Source organism: Leucopleurus acutus (assembly GCF_964270905.1).
Source record: "Leucopleurus acutus genome assembly, chromosome: X".
Taxonomy (NCBI): domain Eukaryota; kingdom Metazoa; phylum Chordata; class Mammalia; order Artiodactyla; family Delphinidae; genus Leucopleurus; species Leucopleurus acutus.
The window spans coordinates 99,997,198-100,020,361 of NC_139148.1; the positions used below are offsets into that span (position 1 = coordinate 99,997,198).

Genomic DNA, 23,164 nt, shown 5'->3' on the forward strand with positions numbered 1-23,164 from the left:
TGCCTGCCAATACAGGGGACACGGGTCTGATTCCTGGTCCGGAAAGTCCGGAAGATCCCACATGCCACGGAGCAACTAAGCCCGCGAGCCACAACTACTGAGCCCGCGTGCCACAACTACGGAAACCCGCACGCCTAGAGCCTGTGGTCCGCAACAAGAGAAGCCACCGCAATGAGAAGCCCACACACTGCAACAAAGAGTAGCCCCCTTCGCCACAACTAGAGGAAGCCCGCACACAGCAACAAAGACCCAATGCAGACATAAATAAATAAATAAATATATTTTAAAAAAACCCAAAACTCTATGAGACATTTGGAAAAAATTATACTACTACCGATAAGCATTCAATTAGTCCACTTTTCTGGCCTGAACTTTGGAGGCTGAGCTGTTCCAAACCTTCAGAGGATTTTCTTTCCTCCACAAAAAAAAAAAAAAAAAAAAAAAAAAAAAATTACTAAAGGAAGTATTGGTTCATTTTTGAGAAATTTATATTTACTTCAAAACGGAAAGTAAGATTGAGAAAAGACCTTAATGTTCTGAATCATTTCTGGTAAAAAGAATGATATCTATTACTATTTTAAATATTTCAAGTTAAATTTTAAAGACGAAAGACTCCCGAACGACTGCTTCTAGTTTGGCACATCCATCCGTTCTGTGCATCTGGGGAGCTCTAACGCATAATCATATGTCACTGGGAGGTAGGAGAGGCTGGTATTCATATCTGGGTTTAAAGGAAGTACTGCCAACCCTTTGCAATCTGTTAACCTATGCCTCTCTCCTTGGTGGGTTTTCTGCTCTTGAAATTTACACTGATCCAGAATGATTAAGTCATGTACTTGACTGAGAAGTACCTGCTTCAGACAAGGTAACAAAGAAACTGGAAAGGATAAATAAGCCTAGAATCTGTTTCTCAGATTTGAAGAGAAAGGGCTTGCCCTCCTTTAACAGAAGAGAAGGACTTTTGTATATTCAACAATAAGGAAAGGGAGAAATGAGAATTAAAGAGGCAAACTAGGTGAAGTCTTTCCATTGTGGCGCAGAATGACCTGTCAAGTGACCTCTTTGCAGACATTGAATTGTTCCTCCTGTTGTGAATAATTTACTCCAGCTTCCCCAGGAATAATGTACTGACTTTCATGCCTCTTAGAATCAGACTAATTAATTAGAGAGCCGACTTAAAAAAGTAGTCGGAACAAGGGATCTTTGCATCGTGTGACCTGTAGGGGGCACTGTCTCAAAACCAGCAAATCATCTCTATGCTGAGCTGCTATTCAGGTTTTCCTTGTCTTCACTTGCCTCCCCTTGCCTCCTTGTCCAGCCCTCATCTTGGACTGGGTCCTTGGATTTTGCATTTCTTTTGGTTGACAGGGTTCCTGATCTCGGTCAGTCCCGGCCCTACTTTTGCTCTGTAAGTGCAAGGTTTTGGAGACCCACTTACACCCTACCTGCTATTTGGGTACACTCAGGTAGTACCTTATTGTTGACTTCCCTTCTCCAGCAAACTGACAGCTGGAAGGGACTCTATCCTGCTACATGGCCTGAGTTAAGGCAGGGTCACTGGAATACATCATTATCTAGCATATTTGCAAATCCACTCTTAAAATTGAATTACATAGAAAGAAGATTATAATCCTGAAAATGCCATCTGGTAAGGTAACTATAAAAGGACTTTAAAAGAACCAAAAGATTACGGCAAGTCATTTTGCTCCTGTGGGCCTCTGTTTTACTAATCAGTAAAGTGAGGGAGATGGTCTATAATGTTCCTTCTAACACAAAAATTCTATGATTTTCATTCTCAAATTATTTTATTTTTTTGAATTTTATTTATTTTTTTATACAGCAAGTTCTTATTAGTTATCCATTTTATACATATTAGTGTATATATGTCAATCCCAATCTCTATTTTAGTTTTTAAATGTGATGCTTCAGGAGACCCTATATTAAACAAATTAAAGAAAATGTCGGCCATAGGCTATGGGTGTTTTGTTATCAACACATTTATGTTGAAATATATTTCATTTGTTTAAAACTACCTCCCTCCGACACACGATTTATGTGACTCGTAATTCAGAGTTCATCAGGTAGGACAAGTTGGGCTATAATAGTATATTTTCTGGAAAATTTGATAAATTAGGCCTCTGTCTATATCCTGCCTAGAGGATAAACTGAATATCTGTTGTTTTCTGTTTGTAACAAATAACTGGTTTGACTAAGCTTTTCACTGAAACTATCCTATATTTTAATATCCTGTAGAATATAGCCTGAAAATAAACTCTCTTTATTTCCAGTCTTCAGAGTCCTAAAATATCTATGTTATTAATCCTGGACATCACCTAAAATATTGCTTAAGAGGAAGACAGAATTATATTTTTCCTGCTGCCATTGGCATGAATTTCTATTTCACGGATCCACTGACTTACTCTTCAAAGGTGACAGTGTCATTTGGTGGAAAGAAAGCACGATGTGTAGAATTATAAAAATAAATACATGCTACTATACACTGTCAACATTAGATTAGGCATAAGTGTAATAAACATGCCTGCTTATCAATGAGATTTACCACTAGTGGGCTAACCAATTTTCCATGGAATTGAGAAGAAAGGTAAAATCATCAGCTGCATTCCCATGCTTTATTTATTTATTTATTTATTTGCGGTACGCGGGCCTCTCACTGTTGTGGCCTCTCCCGTTGCGGAGCACAGGCTCCGGACGCCCAGGCTCAGCGGCCATGGCTCACGGGCCTAGCCACTCCGTGGCATGTGGGATCTTCCCAGACCAGGGCAAGAACCCGCGTCCCCTGCATCGGCAGGCGGACTCTCAACCACTGCACCACCAGGGAAGCCCCCATGCTTTATTTTTTGGGACAAAGTACAGTGAACGTTTCCTGTAATATCCTATGGTTCTATTCACAGGCTGTAGAGTCAGATATGAGATGGAATATCTCCTCCCCACTCCTGTACCTTCCAGCTTCTACATTACAAGCCAAATGATCTTGGGCAAAAGTTACTAATTAATTCTATAAGCCTTATTTTCTCATTTGAATATGGGGATAATAACACTTCCATTCATGGAATAGTTATTAGCCTTAAATGAGATAATATACATAAAGTTCCTAGTACAAGTCCTGCCACATAGCAGGAGCTCAATAAGAGGTAGCTGTAGTTGTCATTCCCCCCACCCCCGTGGAATTCCGCAATTGTGATTACATTCAAATTTGAATAGTGATAAAGAAATGAGAGTAGAATACAGCTATCCATCAGTTGCTTGGTATTAAAGATTGTGAAGACCTAAGATTGTAATGTGCAAAGGAGCTAATTTCTATCTTAATCTGTTTCATATCTTCAGTCATGAACCAATTCTAATGTAAATATACCCCTTTAAGAACACAACTCCACCCAGATACCAAGACCATATTGGGGCAAGCACAGGAACCCAGATGGAGTCAGCAAACTAAGCTGCTCCAGGCCCGACCTGTTGCTGCTTGTTTTTGTAAATAAAGCTTTATTGGCACATCACCAAGGCCATTTGTTTACTTATTGTCTGTGGCTGCTTCTGTACTCTTAACAGCCAAGTTGAGTAGTTGTACCAGAGACTATATGGCCTGTGTGCCAAAAATATTTACTATCTGGCCCTTTGTAGACAATGTTTTTGACTCCTGACTTAGAATATTCCTACGAGTCTGATCTCATTTCACATGGTGTACTTTCCTGAAGACTCCCAAATATTTAAAAAAAATTTAAAGTTTACTTAAGCTTAGTTACTTCTAGGCCTACTCCATTCCATCCACTAGATGAGATGTATCTTACTATAATGGTGCCAGTGTGTGAAAGGGAATCCTCTCTGAATGGACAGGTTTACACTCTATTTACACCCTTGTTCAGGTGACCCTATGACATTGACGAAGAAACAAACCAGTGGATGCATTCTTGGTTCTGAATTATCAAAGAGATGTTTGTTGGTTCAAAATGAAACTTCTTGTCCTCAGCCCTTCTGTGATATTTTACAAGGAAACTCTTGGTTATTTAGACCAAATGTCCAATTATCTTTCTGACTGCAATTAGTTATGAAAACATTGGCATGATATAATCCCTAAACCAGTATAGTCACATGATTACTTAAACCTTTCTAAAAGTATCAGAGAAGAAATATATCTTTTTTTTTTTTTTTTTTTGCTATCCAGCTTCTGTTTCTGGCTTATTTGATTTGTTGAAATCAAATGTTTTTGCAGTGTTGAAATCTCTTTTGTGGTAAATTGAAGCACTTTGTCCTTCTTGCAGTGACAGTGGCAAACAAGGGATCATGCTGAACAAGAGGTAGATGACTTTATCTACCAAGGCCCTTTTGATTTCTGAGTTTAGTTTGTCTCTTGCAATACAGATCCTTTCTATACTTGTTTCCTGCCGTCACATGCCATATCTTCACTAGTGTGGTTTTCCTGTGCTTAAGCAGCCTAATTGTGTCAATCTCTTTTTTAATACAAGCTTTATTGAGATATAATTCACAACACCATACAATTCACCTGCTTAAATGGTACAATTCAATGGTTTTTAGTGTATTTACAGAGTTGTGCAACCATCAGTTTATTTTAGAACATTTTCATGGCCCCAAAAGGGAACCCCATCAGCAGTAACTCCCCATTTTCCTTCACATCCACCCCTCCCCACCCCAGCTCCCAGCAACAATGAATCTACTTTCTGTCTCTATGGATATTCCCTTTTTTGTACATTTCAGATAAATAGAATCATACAATATGTGGTCTTTTGTAACTGGTTCCTTTCACTTAGCATAATATTTTCAAAGTTCATCTATGTTATAACTCTGTCAATCTCTTTTTAAAGTCACATTTTGTTTGTTTAGTAGACACAGACGCAAATATTTATGGTATTTAACCAATGACCTATGTTGTGAAAGCTCCTTTTTCAGTCTCTTGATCCATCCATCTGCCTTCAAATACTAATAGCATTTAAAAATCATATTATATTCCCTCTCTCTCTCTCTCTCTCTCTCTCTCACACACACACACACACAACACACACACACACACATGCTCTTATGCACACAGACACTTTTAAATTCACTAAAATCTGGCCTAACATATTTGAGAATCAAACAATCAAGAATAATAGGCTAACTATTATTCAACATAGTTTTGGAAGTTTTAGCCACAGCAATCAGAGAAGAAAAAGAAATAAAAGGAATCCAAATCAGAAAAGAAGAAGTAAAACTGTCACCGTTTGCAGATGACATGATACTATACATAGAGAATTCTAAAGATGCTACCAGAAAACTTCTAGAGCTAATCAATGAATTTGGTAGAGTAGCAGGACACAAAATTAATGCACAGAAATCTCTTGCATTCCTATACACTAATGATGAAAAAATCTGAAAGAGAAATTAAGGAAACACTCCCATTTACCATTGCAATTAAAGAATAAAATACCTAGGAATAAACCTACCTAAGGAGACAAAAGACCTGTATGCAGAAAACTATAAGACACTGATGAAAGAAATTAAAGATGATACAAACAGATGGAGAGATATACCATGTTCTTGGATGGGAAGAATCAACATTGTGAAAATGACTAGCTATACTACCCAAAGCAATCTACAGATTCAATGCAATCCCTATCAAACTACCACTGGCATTTTTCACAGAACTAGAACAAAAAATTGCACAGTTTGTATGGAAACATAAAAGACCCCAAATAGCCAAAACAATCTTGAGAAAGAAAAACGGAGCTGGAGTAATCAGGCTCCTGGACTTCAGACTATACTACAAAGATCCAGTAATCAAAACAATATGGTACTGGCACAAAAACAGAAATATAGATCAATGGAACAGGGTAGAAAGCCCAGAGATAAACCCACACACATATGGTCACCTTATCTTTGATAAAGGAGGCAAGAATATACAAGGGAGAAAAGACAGCCTCTTCAATAAGTGGTGTTGGGAAAACTGGACAACTACATGTAAAAGTATGAGATTAGAACACTCCCTAAAACCATACACAAAAATAAACTCAAAATAGATTAAAGACCTAAATGTAAGGCCAGACACTATAAAACTCTTAGAGGAAAACCTAGGCAGAGCACTCTATGACATAAATCACAGCAAGATCCTTTTTGACCCACCTCCTAGAGAAATGGAAATAAAAATAAACAAATGGGACCTAATGAAACTTAAAAGCTTTTGCATAGCAAAGGAAACCATAAAAAAGATGAAAGGACAACCCTCAGAATGGGAGAAAATATTTGCAAATGAAGCAACTGGCAAAGGATTAATCTCCAAAATATACAAGCAGCTCATGCAGCTCAATATCAAAAAAACAAACAACCCAATCCAAAAATGAGCAGAGGACCTAAATAGACATTTCTCCAAAGACGATATACAGATTGCCAACAAACACATGAAAGAATGCTCAACATCACTAATCATTAGAGAAATGCAAATCAAAACTACAGTGAGGTATCACCTCACACCAGTCAGAATGGCCATCATCAAAAAATCTAGAAACAATAAATGCTGGAGAGGGTGTGGAGAAAAGGGAACCCTCTTGCATTGTTTGTGGGAATGTAAATTGATACAGCCACTATGGAAAACAATATGGAGGTGCCTCAAAAAGCTAAAAATAGAACTAACATACAATCCAGCAATTCCACTTCTGGGTATTTATCCAAAGAAAACAAAAACACTAATTTGAAAAGATATATGCATTCCTATGTTTACTGCAGCATTATTTACAATAGCCAAGATATGGAAGCAACCCAAGTACCCATTAATGGAGGGATGGATAAAGAAGATGTGATGTACATACATACAGTGGAATATTACTCAGCCATAAAAAAGAGTGAAATCTTGCCATCTGTGGCAACATGGATGGACCTGGAGGGTATTATGCTAAGAGAAATAAGCCAGATAGAGAAAAACAAATACCGTATGACTTCACTTATATGTGGAATCTAAAAAGCAGAACAAACGAACAAACAAAACAAAACAGAAACAGACTCAGAGATACAGAGAACAAACTGGTAGTTGCCAGAATGGAGGAGGCATGGGGGAATGAGTGAAATAGGTGAAGGGGAATAAAAGGTACAAACTTCCAGCTATAAAATAAATGTCACAGGAATGTAATGTACATGTACGGAATATAGTCAATAATATTATAACAACTTGTATAGTGATTGATGGTAAGTGGACTTATTGTGATGATCATCTCATATAAAAGTATCAAATCAACATGTACACGTGAAACTAATATAATATTGTATGTTAATTATAACTCAGTTTTTAAAAGATGAATTAGGCCCTACGATCTGCCTTTGAGCTTCTGAAAGGAACCCTGAAGACCAGATGTGCAAGCCTCTTTTTTTTTTAATATTTATTTATTTATTTTAGCTGCACCGGGTCTTAGTTGAGGCACGCGGGATCTTTTAGTTCTGGCATACAGGATCTTTTAGTTGCTGCATGCAGCCTTCTTAGTTGCGGCATGTAAACTCCTAGCTGTGGCATACATGCAGGATCCAGTTCCCCTACCAGGGATCAAACTGGGTCCCCTGCGTTGGGAGCGCAGAGTCCTACCCACTGGACCACCAGGGAAGTCCCTGCAAGCCTCTTTATATAGATAGGAAAACTACCAACTTTGGGTTACTTTGTGAATGATCGTATATGGATTAAATTGATGGTGTGATAGATCAGAAAGAAATGCAGTTTGAATAGAGCTTTGAGTCTGAGGCTCCTTTCTTAGAGCAAAATGTTAGCCTCTGAAAAGGACTTTTAGATTTTGCGTAACATGAAAGTAGCTTAGTTACATCAAGATGGCTATCATAGCAGTATTCATTAAAATGGAGTTCTACTTTGTTGAGCTTGTTAAACAGGAATCTCAACCAGCATCCAAATAGGGCAAGTTTTATCTGTTGGAAACTACCGAGGCACTGAGACACAGTGCCATTACCTGGGCACCCTGTGGCTTTGAAACTGTGACCACTGTACTTCCATTAAAGTGACATTTCTTGACCACAAACTCTTACTGAATTCTGACATCAGTGTTAGTAAATAAAGTAAAGCTTCTATGTAAGCTTTTTTGAAAAGAAAAAAACAGGAAAGTGTAAATAGCATATGCATAGGATTCTTAATATTTTGACTTATTCTAAATTCTAACACTTGAAAAATAAACTAAAATAGAATACTAAGTTAAGTAATTGAGACAAATATATCCATACTCAAAAATTTAGCTTGCACAGTCCCTTCATACAGACATTCTAAGTCTGTAAATTTAAGTTTTAAAGCAGGTGGAAGCTCTTCAGTGGTGACTTAACAGACGCCATAAAATGTAGAAAACTGAAGTACTGTATTAGTGTATCTAGAAATTTTGTGTAAAGAATTCCAGAAACCATACCAAACCTTGGGCCAATTACTGAAAGCCAGAAATCTCACTGTGGATCCTCTCGTAAATGTGTGTGGCGGTACACTTCACAGTCCACACAACACGAACATGTTGAAATCAGTATTTTTGTGCTGATCCAAACTTGACCCAATACAAAATCTCTCATACCAGAAATTTAATATTTCCGATAGCCAGATTGCTCTCTCATTTCTTTTTCACCTTTCTGTGCCTTTCATATGTTCTTCCAGTTGGTTAATCATTAATTAATATTTAATGAGCCTTTTTCCCAGTGCCAATTCCTTCTCTGCTAGTGTAGCCTTTAGGCAGTATATGAACTCCCCTCTTCTGCCCATTCAAGAAGCGCCGGCACTCACTATAGGTTAATTTCTCTAAGGAAATTCATAATAGCAGATGAAGTGAGGGTTCCTTGACAAGATCATTCGATTTTCAGACCACTCTTTTTTTTTTCGCCGCGCCCTGAGGCATGCAGGATCTTAGTTCCCTGACCAGGAATGGAACACATACCTCCTGCATTGGGAGTCTTAACCACTGGACTGCCAGGGAAGTCCCAGGCCACTCTTAATTTAGCAATTTTCATAGTGAATATAAAATGAGAAGTGAACCAATTTTTAATTCTTAAAAAACTTTCCAAGCACACATTTCCTGAACAAAATGGTTGTGACTGAAACAGGAAAGAGCTTAGCCTTTCTCTTCTACAGCTGTGCCACAAGCCAGTCTCTTGACCTGACCCTGGAGAATCCGTCACACTCTGGTCCTTGGAGCTGATTTTGGGCCTGGAGTGAGCCAAAGGATTGGAATGCACAATAAGGAGGGGAAACCTCCACGTGTATTAATGAAAGAGGTCAATTATGACACAGAGGCCAAGAAGAAGAAAGGGTCCTCTGGGAACCAGGAGCATGTCTCCAAGTTTTCTCTGGTGAAAGGAGACTGATGAAAATTGACATCCATTTCCAGTCAAACGAGTGGGAACCACGTTATTTCCACCTTCCCTTCCCACCTCCACCTCTCATTCCTTTCCGCATGGACAAACAGACCAGACAGGTGATTTGGGTCAACAATTTACTTGGGCACGAAGCCAAAAACATGAGAGCCTCGTCCTGTCCATATATCTGCTCCCTAGACCTCGTTGGAAAGGGAAGATTGCTGAGGTTTTCCCTCTGCGTTGTTCCGCACGCAGGCTGATTGGAGCAGAAGAAACTAAGTACTAGTATTACTAGTCCCTTCCCATGCCGAGATTCTCTTTACGATTCTGTGTTGAAACTGTACTCTCCAGAGACTTAAATAGGGGCTTGGTGACGTTCAAACTCTCGCTCCAACATTCTCATCTCTTCGTTTATTCCATACGATTTTTTGGAACGTGGTCCCCGAGCCAGGCTCTGAGGACTTCTAATCTCTTCATAGCCAGGGAGGGGAAGTAACAAGAGCGGAGGACCAATCTCCGCTCCCAGCCGCAGAGTTAGTCCCCATCCCTCCAGGGCGCCCATCCCGGTGCCTATTCTCCCAACTCCCCACCCAGTTGATGTGACAGGCTCGTGGCCCAATCCCCTTCCTGGTTCCCAGCTGACTGCTAGCACCACCGGAGCCAATGGCGGCGGCCGAGGGGCGGAGGGGGCTGGCAGGAGGGGAGGGAGCGCTGGCTTTAGAACCACAGCCGCAAAAATTCCGAGCGGCAGAAGTTGTCTGAGTGCGTCGGTTGGAGGCTGTCTGGCCAGATCCGGTACTCTGCGACTTTATGTAAGTGCTCTGCAGGCGCGGGAGGGCACTAGGGGAGCGGGATCCCTGGGCGTGGGCATGAGTGGGTCCAGGAGAGAGCATCTCCGGGAACCTCGGCAGGAACGTGCCTGGCACGGGAGGCGGGGGACTGAGAGGGAGGCTGCAGAAATTTCTGTCCTAGACCTTGGGCGCCAAAGCGGTCGTTCGCATCAAGAACGGGTGGGAGTGACCGAGTGTTCCCCACGACCACCGCCCGCCGCAAACACGTTTTCTGCTTTTCACTGGAGAGATGGTGCTTTCTCACTAGTTGCTCTTAACTTGTTGCCAAACTTGGGCTGGAGTCCTTGACGCCAGCCCTTGCCCTTCTCCCCTTCCGTGGCGGCGGCCCCGAAGTGGAAACCAAGCGCCTAACTTCCCTCTGTCGTCCTTCTTCAGCTACTGCCACCCTCCTCCCCCCCTCCTCCGCCGGCTCCGGACTCAGGAAATCCCGGAGCCGGTCGCCGGCGACGCCTCCAGCCCCCGCTCGCCCTCCTCGGGTGACCTCACGGGCTCACCCCGGCCCCCGGGCTCCACGGCGTGCGGTGGCCCAGGGAAGGAACGAGGCTCCGGTTGCCTGCCTGCCGCCTGCTTCCCTTACCATTAGCGAGCGAATCGCTATCGCACCGCGTCTCCCTATGAGTAAGCACTTTTTTCCTTTCTGTAGCAGGACATCTCCGGGCCATTAGGGCAGTACCTTTCCGTTCTCCTCTCCTCAGATCCCGAGCCGCCCGTCTGCTCCCTTCTCAGCTCCTTTGGCTCTGCAGCCTCGAGCGCGTGGTCGGGGCAGCGGCCGCCCGGCACCTCCCGGGGCTCCTCTGGAGGCAGAGCCGAAGGGGCGGGGGGCGAGGGCAACATCCCCTCCTCCCACAGAGCTGCACTTGCCGGTGTTTACATTTCCCGACTCGCAGTACTTAGCGGTCTAATGAGAGGCCGGGGGACGCCGACCACCCCCGCCCGGGCTTCTCGCCAGTCCCAGAGTTGCCGCCGCCGCTGCTGCTACTTGCTCTAACGTGCTGGCGGCTCCGACGGCCAGGCTCCAGGGCAGAAGATCCCAACCTGGGAGGTGGAGTGGGCTTAATGCTTTCTGACGTTTCCTGTACGCGACGCAAATTCTTGCTCCACACCCTATCTGCACAACATGCCGGGTGGTACTCAAGGTTGAGTTTAGAACTAACTGGATTGGAGAGCCTCGCCGTTTAGGATCAGATAGACGGGATGCTCGGGGTGCCCGACCTGTTACCAGGGATGGGGGGTGGGGAAGAGAGCCTGGCTGACCGCACAGTAGGTAGAAAACCTAGGTGAAATTAAAAACTACTGAGACGGAAGCGCACACTCCACTTACAGGATGTCACAGTGTATTTGGGAGCTTAAACTTGATCCTGAAGATCCAGTTTACAGTGAATTCCAACATAGTGGCCGAAGCCCCACATATGTCAATTGGCATCACGTGCCCCAAGTCTCTGATGCCCCTAGGGTAATGGTCACATGACTTCTTTTGACTTTAAAACTGGAATGTAATGGCTGAAGTTCATTTTCCCAAAACTACCGTGACAAAAAAGGGGAGGGGGCGGTGTGAACTAGCCTCTACTCAAGGGAGTTCTACTTGGATTTGGATGAGGGGAACAGAAAGGGAATTTGGTGCTCAGATTTTATCCAAAATAAAAAACGGAAGCTGTTTTTAAAATAAGTGCTTGAAATATGTTTGTGCTGGGATATATATCTCCCCTGTGGCCCTTCAATCTAGTTATGGCTTTTCTAAATTTTAAAAATATCTTACTAATTATTTTCTAGAAAAATCGTCCATTTATTCATGCCCTATTTCATTCCTAAATGATAGATTTGAAGCCATATCCCATAAGATAGTGTTTTTTAAAAAATTAGGCTTTGTCCATGTCCCTGGGTCTGGCCTATATTCCAGTTGAACTGTTCTCTATATTAGGCATCTGCTTGAAGGTGGTGGATAATCTCTTGGCTAAAATTAACCATCAGTTATTGTGGTTTGGAATTAATTGGATCAGAAATCAGGCAGGAAAACAGTGGACACTAAATTTAAGAAATCGAGCTAGTTGGGTTTTTACCTGTCAGTACTTTAGTAGAATAATGAGAGGCCACAGAAACAACTCCCATAATGACCAATACCCACCCAAGTGGCCCAAGTTAAGGTTGCTGTTGGAAAAACATGGCAGTTTTTGCTATTCAGATTATATATTGCAGATTGTAGAAATGGGCAGAGGAATCTCTGAGGTTGAGAGTTTAAAAGCTTTACTTATTTACAAAAATGGATCCAGTTGATACGTATTCAGTCTTGAAAACAACTAGGGCAGCTAAAAATGAAACTGGGAATATTTAAGAGATTTTGGCTTCGTATGCTTCAGCCAAAAATCCTTGTCTCCTTACTGCAGCAACCTCTGAATGACTTGAGCACTACATTTTCATGCTGTGCATGGGTTTCTGAGCCTAAAAACTAGAACAACTTTAAAGCACATAGTTCTGACCACAAGGCTAGCCTTGCGGCACAGATTAGCTGGAAGTGGACTCAAACTGCACCTGAGTTAATTGGAGTTAACTACACTGGGAGATAGACCCCCCTAGTGGAAGAGAGGTGATAATATAATTTTAGATGGAACTCCTAACAAATATTTAACCTTAAAAAAAGAAGAGCACAACTATCCAACTAGGTTAAAGTGGTAGGGAGATAAGTTCTTTTTAAAATAGTATTAACTCATGTCAAAACAGGATCCTCTCTAGGCTCTCCAACCAGTCTTTCATTGTCTCGGTGTGTCCACTCATTTACAACTACTGACTTCATTTTTTAGTCATATGATCTAATGAACCCAGGCTTTCATTAAAATTAGAGGATTATGAGTCTAATTCTTAATTTCTACAATTAGATCTAGAAAGTTATCAGACTCTTTACCTGGGGTGGGAGAGCCAAATAAATTATGCTCTGCCTTGATTTAACACAGACAATCAACACTGAGGTCCAAGGTCTCTAGTCTAGTCTGATGCCATCATTTAGAGTCAATTGCTAAAAATGTCTAGGCTCAATGCATTTTGGGTAGAAGGATTAATTATAACTAGTGAGTAATATTTGGGTTGAGATTAAGTCTCTTCTACCAATGGTTACAAGCACATTAGACTTGACTGTGACTGTTTATACTGGCAGAATGTCAATATCCAGGGCACTATTAGGAACCCCATGAAATTTTGCTCCTAGGCAAACAGCGTGACTGTTACAGAAAAGAAGGGGGTAGTAACTTGGCGGTGGTGCCTGAGCACTAAGGAGATTCTGTATGGTGAAACTGATGACAAAAGGAAGAAAATTCACTTGCCATTTTTCCACATTCTGTTTTAAGCATTTCTACTTGCCCTTCCAAGAAATTTACTGACATAATATTCTTAGCACATAAGATAAATTCATGAATTTGCTATTGCTATAATCTAGGTGGAATGAATATGCCAAACTGTTTGTTTTTGCTGTTTAGTACAGATTCCAAAAGTAGCTGGTATAAAATTGAAAACGAACATCTATCAATACATGAAAACTTGGGTAACTGTTTTTGGAATCATTTTGTACTTGCTCATGCTCTTTTGGTGAAAAGTAATCCAGAGGGGGAAGGTTTAATCTGTGAAAATAATAAAACTCAGTTTAGAAGAAAACAGCTAGATCATGTTTTGAGTCTGTAATTATTCTAGAGAGTGACACACCATATGATGTATGTTCATTGTGTTGGAGGTTTCAAAAGTTTTTTGGATACATTATACTGTTGGAAGGTCTTTTAGATACCAGTGGTCACGACTAGCTGTTTTTAGTGATGAGAGCTTTGATTAAAATTATGGCCTAGAAATATAAAAAACTGTCTCATCATGAAATGTCAGTCTCAGGAGAAGATCTGATAATACTTGGGCCAATGGTAGTTATGGAGGTGAGACAGTTTCCAAAAATTCAATATGCTTAATAACATTGAATTTGCTCTATTCTTAGCACTTGAAAGATAAATATTGGTGAGTATAAACTGTTTTAGGGATGAAAAAGCATTGCTGTTAAATGAAAATTACAATGCTAAGGGGGACGTATGTTGGACTTGCTTCAGAAGAACTAGATTCTAGACATGGCTCTGCCACTGACTCATAGTTTGACCTTGAGAAAGTCACTTAAGATTATTATATTGATAATTAACATTGAGTACATATGTGTGCCAGACACCACGCATTTTCTCAATTATAAAATGAGGGCATGGCTCAAGGATTTTGGTTTGCTGGGATTTTTTTTTCTTTCATAAGATATATCTTTTATATAGATATAGTCTGGCTTATTTCAGTTATATTTATCAGTTGATTTTTTTCCAATTTTAATGCAACTATATTGAACCAAGCTAAATACCTTGTAGGCAAATTGGTGACTCTCCGGTCACCAGTGGCTTATTCCGTGACTAATGTTATTTCTTTAAAATATAGAGGTACCATTTATATCATTCCTTATCAAGGATTTTTGGCACATTAAACTTACTGATTTTCTATTATGACAAAGCTTAATTTCTCTTAACGGTCTAGAAATTTGTTTGATGATAAGGAGGTAGTGTTGTTTATTGGAAAAGGCATTGAGTGTGGACTCCAGGATCTTTTAGGCTACTACAGTTTGCACAGACAGGCCATCTTCAGTAAATCATGGAAGTTCTCTGTTTTCATATCTGGATTTTACTTTATTTGTAAGCCATCTGTTTTCAATCTGTGTATTTCACAGGCATGCTGAAAGGATAAATGAGCTATGTAAGCCTTGGTTCTTCAGCAGACAGGTGCTATATAAATTCAAAGTACTGTAGTAGTATATCATAGAAACACTAAAGCTTTAATAAGAGTTTACAGAAATGGTAGAATTCTCATCACTTAAGCCTTGCCACATTTTTACTTGTCTGTAAATGTTCTCCAGCCATCCACTTTTACAAGCTAAGAAGAAATAAAGCCAGACATAATGTAATGAAAAATAAGAGAAATGGTTGATAACAAGAGAATAAAAACCTATATGTGTAATACTTTCTTATAATTTTTTTCCCTCAAATATTGTGCCAAGTAGCCTGTAAAAGCCATTAATGTGGTGGTGGTTTTTTTTTTTAACCTTTCCCAAGTAACTACTGAGCAGTATTTTGGCGTTCATTGGTAATGGTTACAAAATACTTTGGCTTATCATACTTCATTCTTAGTTTTGTGATTGCCCGTAATAGGAGGTTTTGTGTAAAATTACGCATGAAAAATCAAATGTTTCTCCTTATAATTGCACTCTAAATTGCACATGCAGGTATGGAAAAGTGCATAATGGAGGAGATAAACTTATGTTTAAGTGGTGTGCCATCATTAACACAGAAAAGGTGAGAAGTTAATGCAGGTCTTCATTTGAAAAAACAAACATGTTGGGCTAGATGGGGTCTTTGTTGCTGTGCGTGGACTTTCTCCAGTTGCGGCGAGCAGGGGTTACTCTTTGTTGCAGTGCAGGCTTCAGTAGTTGTGGCACGCAGGCTCAGTAGTGGTGGCTCACAGGCTGTAGAGTGCAGGCTCAGTAGTTGTGGCACACGGGCTCAGTTGCTCTGTGGCATGTGGGATCTTCCCGGACCAGGGCTCGAACCTGTGTCCCCTGCATTGGCAGGCGGATTCTTAACCACTGCACCACCAGGGAAGCCCCTTAGGGGTTATTTTCAACCCCCACCCTCAAAACTATTAACTTGGAATTAATTTTCACTGTGTATTGTCATCTTGCCGATTACATGATAGTTCTTTAACTCTGTCATTCTTTGTGTTATTATGCGTTTTTATTTTGTTAAAATTATGTTTGCTAACATTTGTTAAAATAGCACTTGTGAAGTGATAGCACTTCATGAAAATGGAATAAGCAGAAAGCCTTGAGTTAAAGGACTTTTGAAATAACCTGATATCCTATGACTAGTTCTGAAGAGAAGTTTCTCTTTGTTAAAAGAAATCATTTTCTTTTATAAAATCTGACCTCTTATTTCTACCATCTCTGTTTTAAAAGATTAAATAGGAAATCATTTTTTTGTAATCTTGTAACCCATGTATTGAAAATACAACTCTGATTCTCTTAAGCTGTTTTAAATTTATATGTATACATAATACTTGTTTACATAAAAAGTATATATATAGAATTTTTACTTTCTATAAAATAGAATTTGAGAGGGCAGCATAATAGCTTTGAATATTCATATTATTGCATTCTACATTATATTCTCTAATTACATAGTGTTGCTCTCAGATTGACATTCTGCTATTGACACTGAATAATACATTGTCCTTTATAGACGAATGTAATTTTTAAGCTTTTTTTCCTGTATTTCTTTACTTGCTTGCATATTCCCATTTTTGCCATTTCTTATTGTTGTTTTTGACATCTTGGTGCTTGTATATCAGGTGGGGGAGAATTACCATTTAAGATTGTTTTCTCAGAGGTGAAAATGATAAGACATGATTCCTAGGGTATATCCTATTGCTATAATAGTCAATAGGTATATTTAGTTAATCTGCTGGAAAAGTGTCTTAAGTAGTGTGTACTTAGGATATTTTTTAATCAGTTTACTTTGGATTAAAAAAATACAAGACCACTTTAAAAATATGAGAAGACTCCAGCCGTCGCCGCCGCCGCCGCCGGGGGGAGGAGAGCCACGATCCAAAGGAACCAGAACAGTTGAGAAAACTGTTTCTTGGTGGTCTGAGCTTTGAAACTACAGATGATAGCTTAAGAGAACATTTTGAGAAATGGGGCACACTTACAGTTTGTGTGGTGATGAGAGACCCCCAAATAAAACGTTCCAGGGGCTTTGGTTTTGTGACTTACTCTTGTGTTGAAGAGGTGGATGCAGCAATGTGTGCTCGACCACACAAGGTTGATGGGCGTGTAGTGGAACCAAAGAGAGCTGTTTCTAGAGAGGATTCTGTAAAGCCTGGTGCCCATCTAACAGTGAAGAAAATTTTTGTTGGTGGTATTAAAGAAGATACAGAAGAATATGAGAGACTACTTTGAAAAGTATGGCAAGATTGAAACCATAGAGGTTATGGAAGACAGGCAGAGTGGAAAAAAGAGAGGATTTGCTTTTGTAACTTTTGATGATCATGATACAGTTGATAAAATTGTTGTTCAGAAATACCACACTCTTAATGGGCATAATTGTGAAGTGAAAAAGGCCCTTTCTAAACAAGAAATGCAATCTGCTGGATCACAAAGAGGTCGTGGAGGTGTATCTGGCAACTTTATGGGTCGTGGAGGAAACTTTGGAGGTGGTGGAGGTAACTTGGGCCGTGGTGGAAACTTTGGTGGAAGAGGAGGCTATGGTGGTGGAGGTGGTGGCAGCAGAGGTAGTTATGGAGGAGGTGATGGTGGATATAATGGATTTGGAGGCAATGGTGGTAACTATGGCGGTGGTCCTGGTTACAGTAGTAGAGGAGGCTATGGTGGTGGTGGACCAGGATATGGAAACCAAGGTGGTGGATATGGTGGCGGTGGTGGAGGATATGATGGTTACAATGAAGGAGGAAATTTTGGAGGTAACTATGGTGGTGGTGGGAGCTATAATGATTTTGGAAATTATAGTGGACAACAGCAATCAAATTATGGACCCATGAAGGGGGGCAGTTTTGGTGGAAGAAGCTCAGGAAGTCCCTATGGTGGTGGTTATGGATCTGGTGGTGGAAGTGGTGGAGATGGTAGCAGAAGGTTCTAAAAACTCAGAAGAAAAGGGCTACAGTTCTTAGCAGGGGAGAGAGCGAGGAGTTGTCAGGAAAGCTGCAGGTTACTTTGAGACAGTCGTCCCAAATGCATTAGAGGAACTGTAAAAATCTGCCACAGAAGGAACGATGATCCATAGTCAGAAAAGTTACTGCAGCTTAAACAGGAAACCCTTCTTCTTCAGGACTGTCATAGCCACAGTTTGCAAAAAGTGCAGCTATTGATTAATGCAATGTAGTGTCAATTACATGTACATCCCTGAGGTCTTTTATCTGTTGTAGCTTTGTCTTTTTCTTTTTATTACATCAGGTATATTGCCCTGTAAATTGTGGTAGTGGTACCAGGAATAAAAAATTAAGGAACTTTTAACTTTTCAAAAAAAATATATGAGAAGAAAACAAGAGGGTTTATAAAGAAGAAAAATTAAAATTACTCATAATTGTACCACCTGTTCATATTTTTCATCTGTTTCCTGTGTAGAACGTTAGATATTTAAAAAATTGGGATCATACTGTATATACTGTTTGTATCCAATTCTTTTAACTTATATTATAAACATGTTTTCATGTAATCAGATATTTTTGAAAATATTTAAGATTACTGCATGATATTCTATATAATGGATATTTCATAATTTATTTCGCTAATTCCAGGTTGTTGGAAGTTTTTGTTCTTTCCATATCTTATAGATAATGCTTCAGTGAACACCCTGGGGCAAAAACCATTTCATGACTCTGATTATTTCTTTGAGATAAATATCTCTTTGAGATAAAGAGAAATTGCAAAGATTTTTGTTTTAAAGATGAATTCCTTTGCCAATCTCTGAAATTTAAACATTGGTGTAAGCAAAAAGAGCCTTGATTTCAAACAGCGGCTCTCAAAAAAAAAAAAAGCCATTCTTTATATAGTGTTTCGTATGGAGCTGGTTTAGGTAAAGTATATGTCTTGGAAATATTTTGGTTTCCTCTGATCTAGTTAGCAGGTGCAAAGGAGGATGAAGTAGAATCCTGTGGGGTGTACAATCATAGGAAGTTCTATTTTTTGAAACAGAACTGTTAATTGGGGAAGGGAGACAGGTTTGTATTTAATTAGCCTTTAGATTTCAGATTGCTGTAAAACTCAGTTCAAGTACAGAAAGCTTACTTGTGACCATAAACTTTCAGTATCATGAAGAGACTTTTAATCCTGAAGTTGGTTAAATGGCTGTATATATATAAAGATATATATTTATATATTCTTTTTCAGCTTCTTTGCCATTATAGGTTATTACAAGATGTTCCCTGTGCTATACAGTAGGTCCTTGTTGGTTATCTACTTTATATATAGAGTGTATATATGTTAATCCCAAGCTTCTAATTTAACCCCCCCTTCCCCTTTGGTAACCATAAGTTTGTTTTCTATATCTATGGAGTTACCATATTACCCAGCAATCCCACTCCTGGGCATATATCCGGAAAAGACAAAAACCCTAATTTGAAAAGATACATGCACCCCAATGTTCATAGCAGCTCTATATACAATAGCCAAGGCATGGAAGCTACCTAAATGTCCATCGACAGATGAATGGATAAAGAAGATGTGGTACATATACACAAGGGAATATTACTCAGCCATAAAAAAGAATGAAATAATGCCATTTGCAGCAATATGGATGGACCTAGAGGTTATCATACTGAGTGAAGTAAGTCAGACAAAGACAAATATCATATATCACTTATATGTGCAATCTAAAAAAATGATACGAGTGAATTTATTTACAAAACAGAAATAGACTCACAGACATAGAAATGGCTGTGTTTGTTGATAGGCTTCTTTATCTCAGGCTGTCAGCCTCTTGAAGTACAGTCACTCCTCAGAGATACTTCAGTTGGTTCCAGACTATCGCAATAGAGTCACATCAATTTTTTTGGCTTCCCAGTGCATATAAAAGTTATGTTTACACTATACTGTAGTCTATTAAGTGTGTGATAGCATTACATCTAAAAAAATGTACATAATTTAAAATACTTTATTGTTTAAAAAATGCCAATTTTCATCTGAGGCTTCAGTGTGTCCTAGTAACGTCGAAGATCACTGATCACCAATCATTATAACAAATATAATGATAATGAAAAAGTTTCAAATGTGGTGAGAATTACCAGAATGTGACACAGACACAAAGTGAGAAAATGCTATTGGAGAATGGTGCCAATAGACTCACTTGATGCAGCGTTAGCACGAACCTTCAATTTGTAGAAAGTGCAATATCTGGAAAGTGCAATAAAATGATGTGTACCTATACGTTGACAATGCTCAATAAACTCAAAGTTTTATGTTTCATTCGGGTTGCTTAAATAACTAAACGGAGATCCAATAGTGGTAAAACTGGCACCACCAGTTAATTTGTGCCTAGTTTCAGTATATGGTGAATCCCCAAATTACAACACTTGACTTAACAAATATTTTGTGTATTTAAATGGCTCATTGTACACTGCATATCTCTCCCTAAACTTATCCCATGCTGCTTCACAGACCCTTCCTGGATGTCTGTCTCCTTACCCCAGTTCACTGGTGGCACTAAGGACCATGTTGGTCCGGGCATCCCATGATGACCCGGAAGTGATGTGGAAAGTTTTGTCTGACTGGACAACTTGTTCTTACCACCTCCTTTTTTTGTTCTCAGAGGGATCATGTACATGCTATATTTCATAGTCAGAATGGATTTTAGCATAAAATATGGGTTCCCATGGTTTTGCTATTTTATATCTCTGTGACATTGGGGAAGTTCCTTAATTCCTCTAAACCTCAATTTCACTATCTATAAAATGGGGATAATATCACTTGTTTTCAGTCTTGTCTTTAAAATTAAAGGAGAACATTTATAAAGAAACTGGCGTATATTAGGTGCTCAATCAGTGTTCCCATTTACAGGTCAATTAATGTTGCCTTAGGTGATCTTTATCAGGTCTCTGTAGCTACCTCTTCATTTTCCTCTAATTTAAACGTTTTTTTCCTTAAGTATCACCATTGAAGATAAATAAGATAGTTTATTTTTTCTGTTTTATTTAATGGTATTGTGAAAATATGACTTTCCAATGCTTTTCATTACAAATGTGGAGGATTTTAACAATGTTCCAGGTTGAAGAAGCCTCTTGGCTTATCTAAGAAACCCCTTTACCATTAATTTATCCTTTTATGAGGATATGCCATCCAACAGTCTAAATTCACCCTCAAAGGAAAATTGGAAACGTGACTCTTTTAATACATTACGGACACCATTATAAAGTCACTAACAAATTTAGCTTAGAGCAGGGTGAAAGGTAATAGGTAATGTTGATGCCTGTTTTTGGGGGGAGGAAAAAAAAGCTTCAAGTTCTTCAGTGTTTCTACAATAGTAGAAATAGTATAAACATGAATGTTTAGAAGTTTACCTTTGAAAAAATAGGAGAAAAGAGAAAATAAGTTAGTGAAAACTTAAAATGCTGGGGAAGGCAGAGTTATAAATTAAATCAGTATCTTTCCAAGATGACATGTAGCCTTTAGACATGGGTGAATCCAAAACATATTAATTTTAAATTTACGATGCCCATTATTTCCTCTAGTGGAAGTTTTCAAAAGCAAAAACCAGGAAATGATGAAGGACATTGACACATTCAACAAATATTTTGAGCAGTTTGTGGGTCTCCAGTTTAAAGCTGCAGTTGAATCAGTTTTGCAAGTGGTTATGAATAATTAAAATTTTATATTTTGTCTTATGATAATTAAAAAACAAATATAGCCAAATTACCATGCAGTATAGATAACCAAAAAGTAATACTGATAGATTTACATGTTTAAAGGTATAAGCCAACCCATACATTTGGTATCTTATCCTAAATCAAAGTTTTCCAGCATTAGTTGGGCCCCCAGCCCCGCGAAAAATAAAAGCAAACTAGAATATATTTATAGGTGCAAGCAGAAGGTGGCAAACTTCCCTAACCAGAGAAGGTTTGTGTAAAGATGAAGGGAGGATTGATTGCTGTGTCAAGTACCTTGAAATGTGTAAAGATTATATAAAAGGCGGCCTATAAGGCATTTATAAAGAGATGTAACCCTCAGGAAAACTTTAAAATGTGCCCAGAGTTCTCAAGTATATATTGAGATAGTACAAACTATAGATGGAGTAATAGCCAAAGATAGTAATATGGACAATGCCTTAATTAGTCTATTTGTGGAATGGCTTCATCATTCAACTAAAATAAGTTTAGTGAAGACGGTTAGGTGCTAGGGCTACAAAGATGGTAAGATACTCCTGCAGTCTGGAAGAAAAAAACGTAATACTGGATTTCATGAAACCTAAAAATATTCTTACATGTAGAAAAGGAACTTAAATATGGCCTTTTTTCTCAACATAAAATAATTTCTAAATTTAAACCTTGTGTGAACAAAGACATTCATGTATAACCCAATATAATCAAATCTAAACTAAGAACAAATCAAATTTAAACATTGTTATTTCTTTGCAATAATTATTGCATCCTAAAAAAAGTGCCGACCATGAGTTAATTTTACTTAAATAGAACATTGCTCAGCCTATAAATGAAGGTCAGCAGACACCAGTGTCTTGGAATAAAATAGCCCTTTGGCAAGAAAATGAGCCACACCCCATTTAGTTTTTACAAAAATAAAATTCTTTCCAGCTTTACTAAATTGTAGATGTTGTGCACAGCGTGTACTTCTGCGGTAGTTGGTTCTGCAGCTGTGGAAATATCCATGCATGTAGAAGCCCTAAAAAACATTGATTCGCCATTACTTGCACATGCAGCTCTCATACTTTCTGTAGTACAGCATTCTGTTAAGTTTTATCTGACTCAAGGATAATAGCGAGTAACTACAGGTATAGCTGACACCTTAATTTTCTGCCTTGAACTTCTTGATTGTCCCAGACTTTAAAATGAGCTGGAAAACCCAGGATTCCAAATCTGGTCATCATTTCATTTGGTGGGAGGGGATCAAATGAATGCAGTATATCTGGATGTACTGTCTGCTGTACATGGTTTTCTTCAAAGACGGTACTAAATTCCTGCCATGTACCATGGAAAACACTGTTCTTCTAGGGAGAAAAGAAAATAAACCCATTCTCCTGGTTCTTTCACAGTACACCTGGCACACAGCAGGTCTCCATAAATATAATACATTTGAAAGAGGGTATAAATGGCCATGGATGGCCCTTGCTGATAAAGATTAAATTGTGAAAACCTAATCAGCAAATGGGTAACTTATGAATCATATTGAATAAAATACATATTGATGTGAACCT

The 23,164-nt window shown here is 39.1% G+C and overlaps 1 protein-coding gene and 1 pseudogene across 2 annotated transcripts in view; both read left to right on the forward strand.

Annotated features, from left to right (window-relative positions):
- The first annotated feature begins 10,055 nt into the window (after nucleotides 1-10,055).
- The window catches only part of PLS3 (plastin 3), an 89,714-nt gene continuing 76,605 nt past the window's right edge, over nucleotides 10,056-23,164 (forward strand). The window contains exon 1 of the mRNA XM_082864843.1: nucleotides 10,056-10,139. The gene's annotated coding sequence lies outside the window, so the exon portion shown is untranslated. The remainder of the gene's footprint in view (nucleotides 10,140-23,164) is intronic.
- On the forward strand, nucleotides 16,933-18,040 carry LOC309978423 (heterogeneous nuclear ribonucleoprotein A3-like; annotated as a pseudogene). Its single transcript has one exon. The product of its transcript is annotated as a heterogeneous nuclear ribonucleoprotein A3-like (transcript).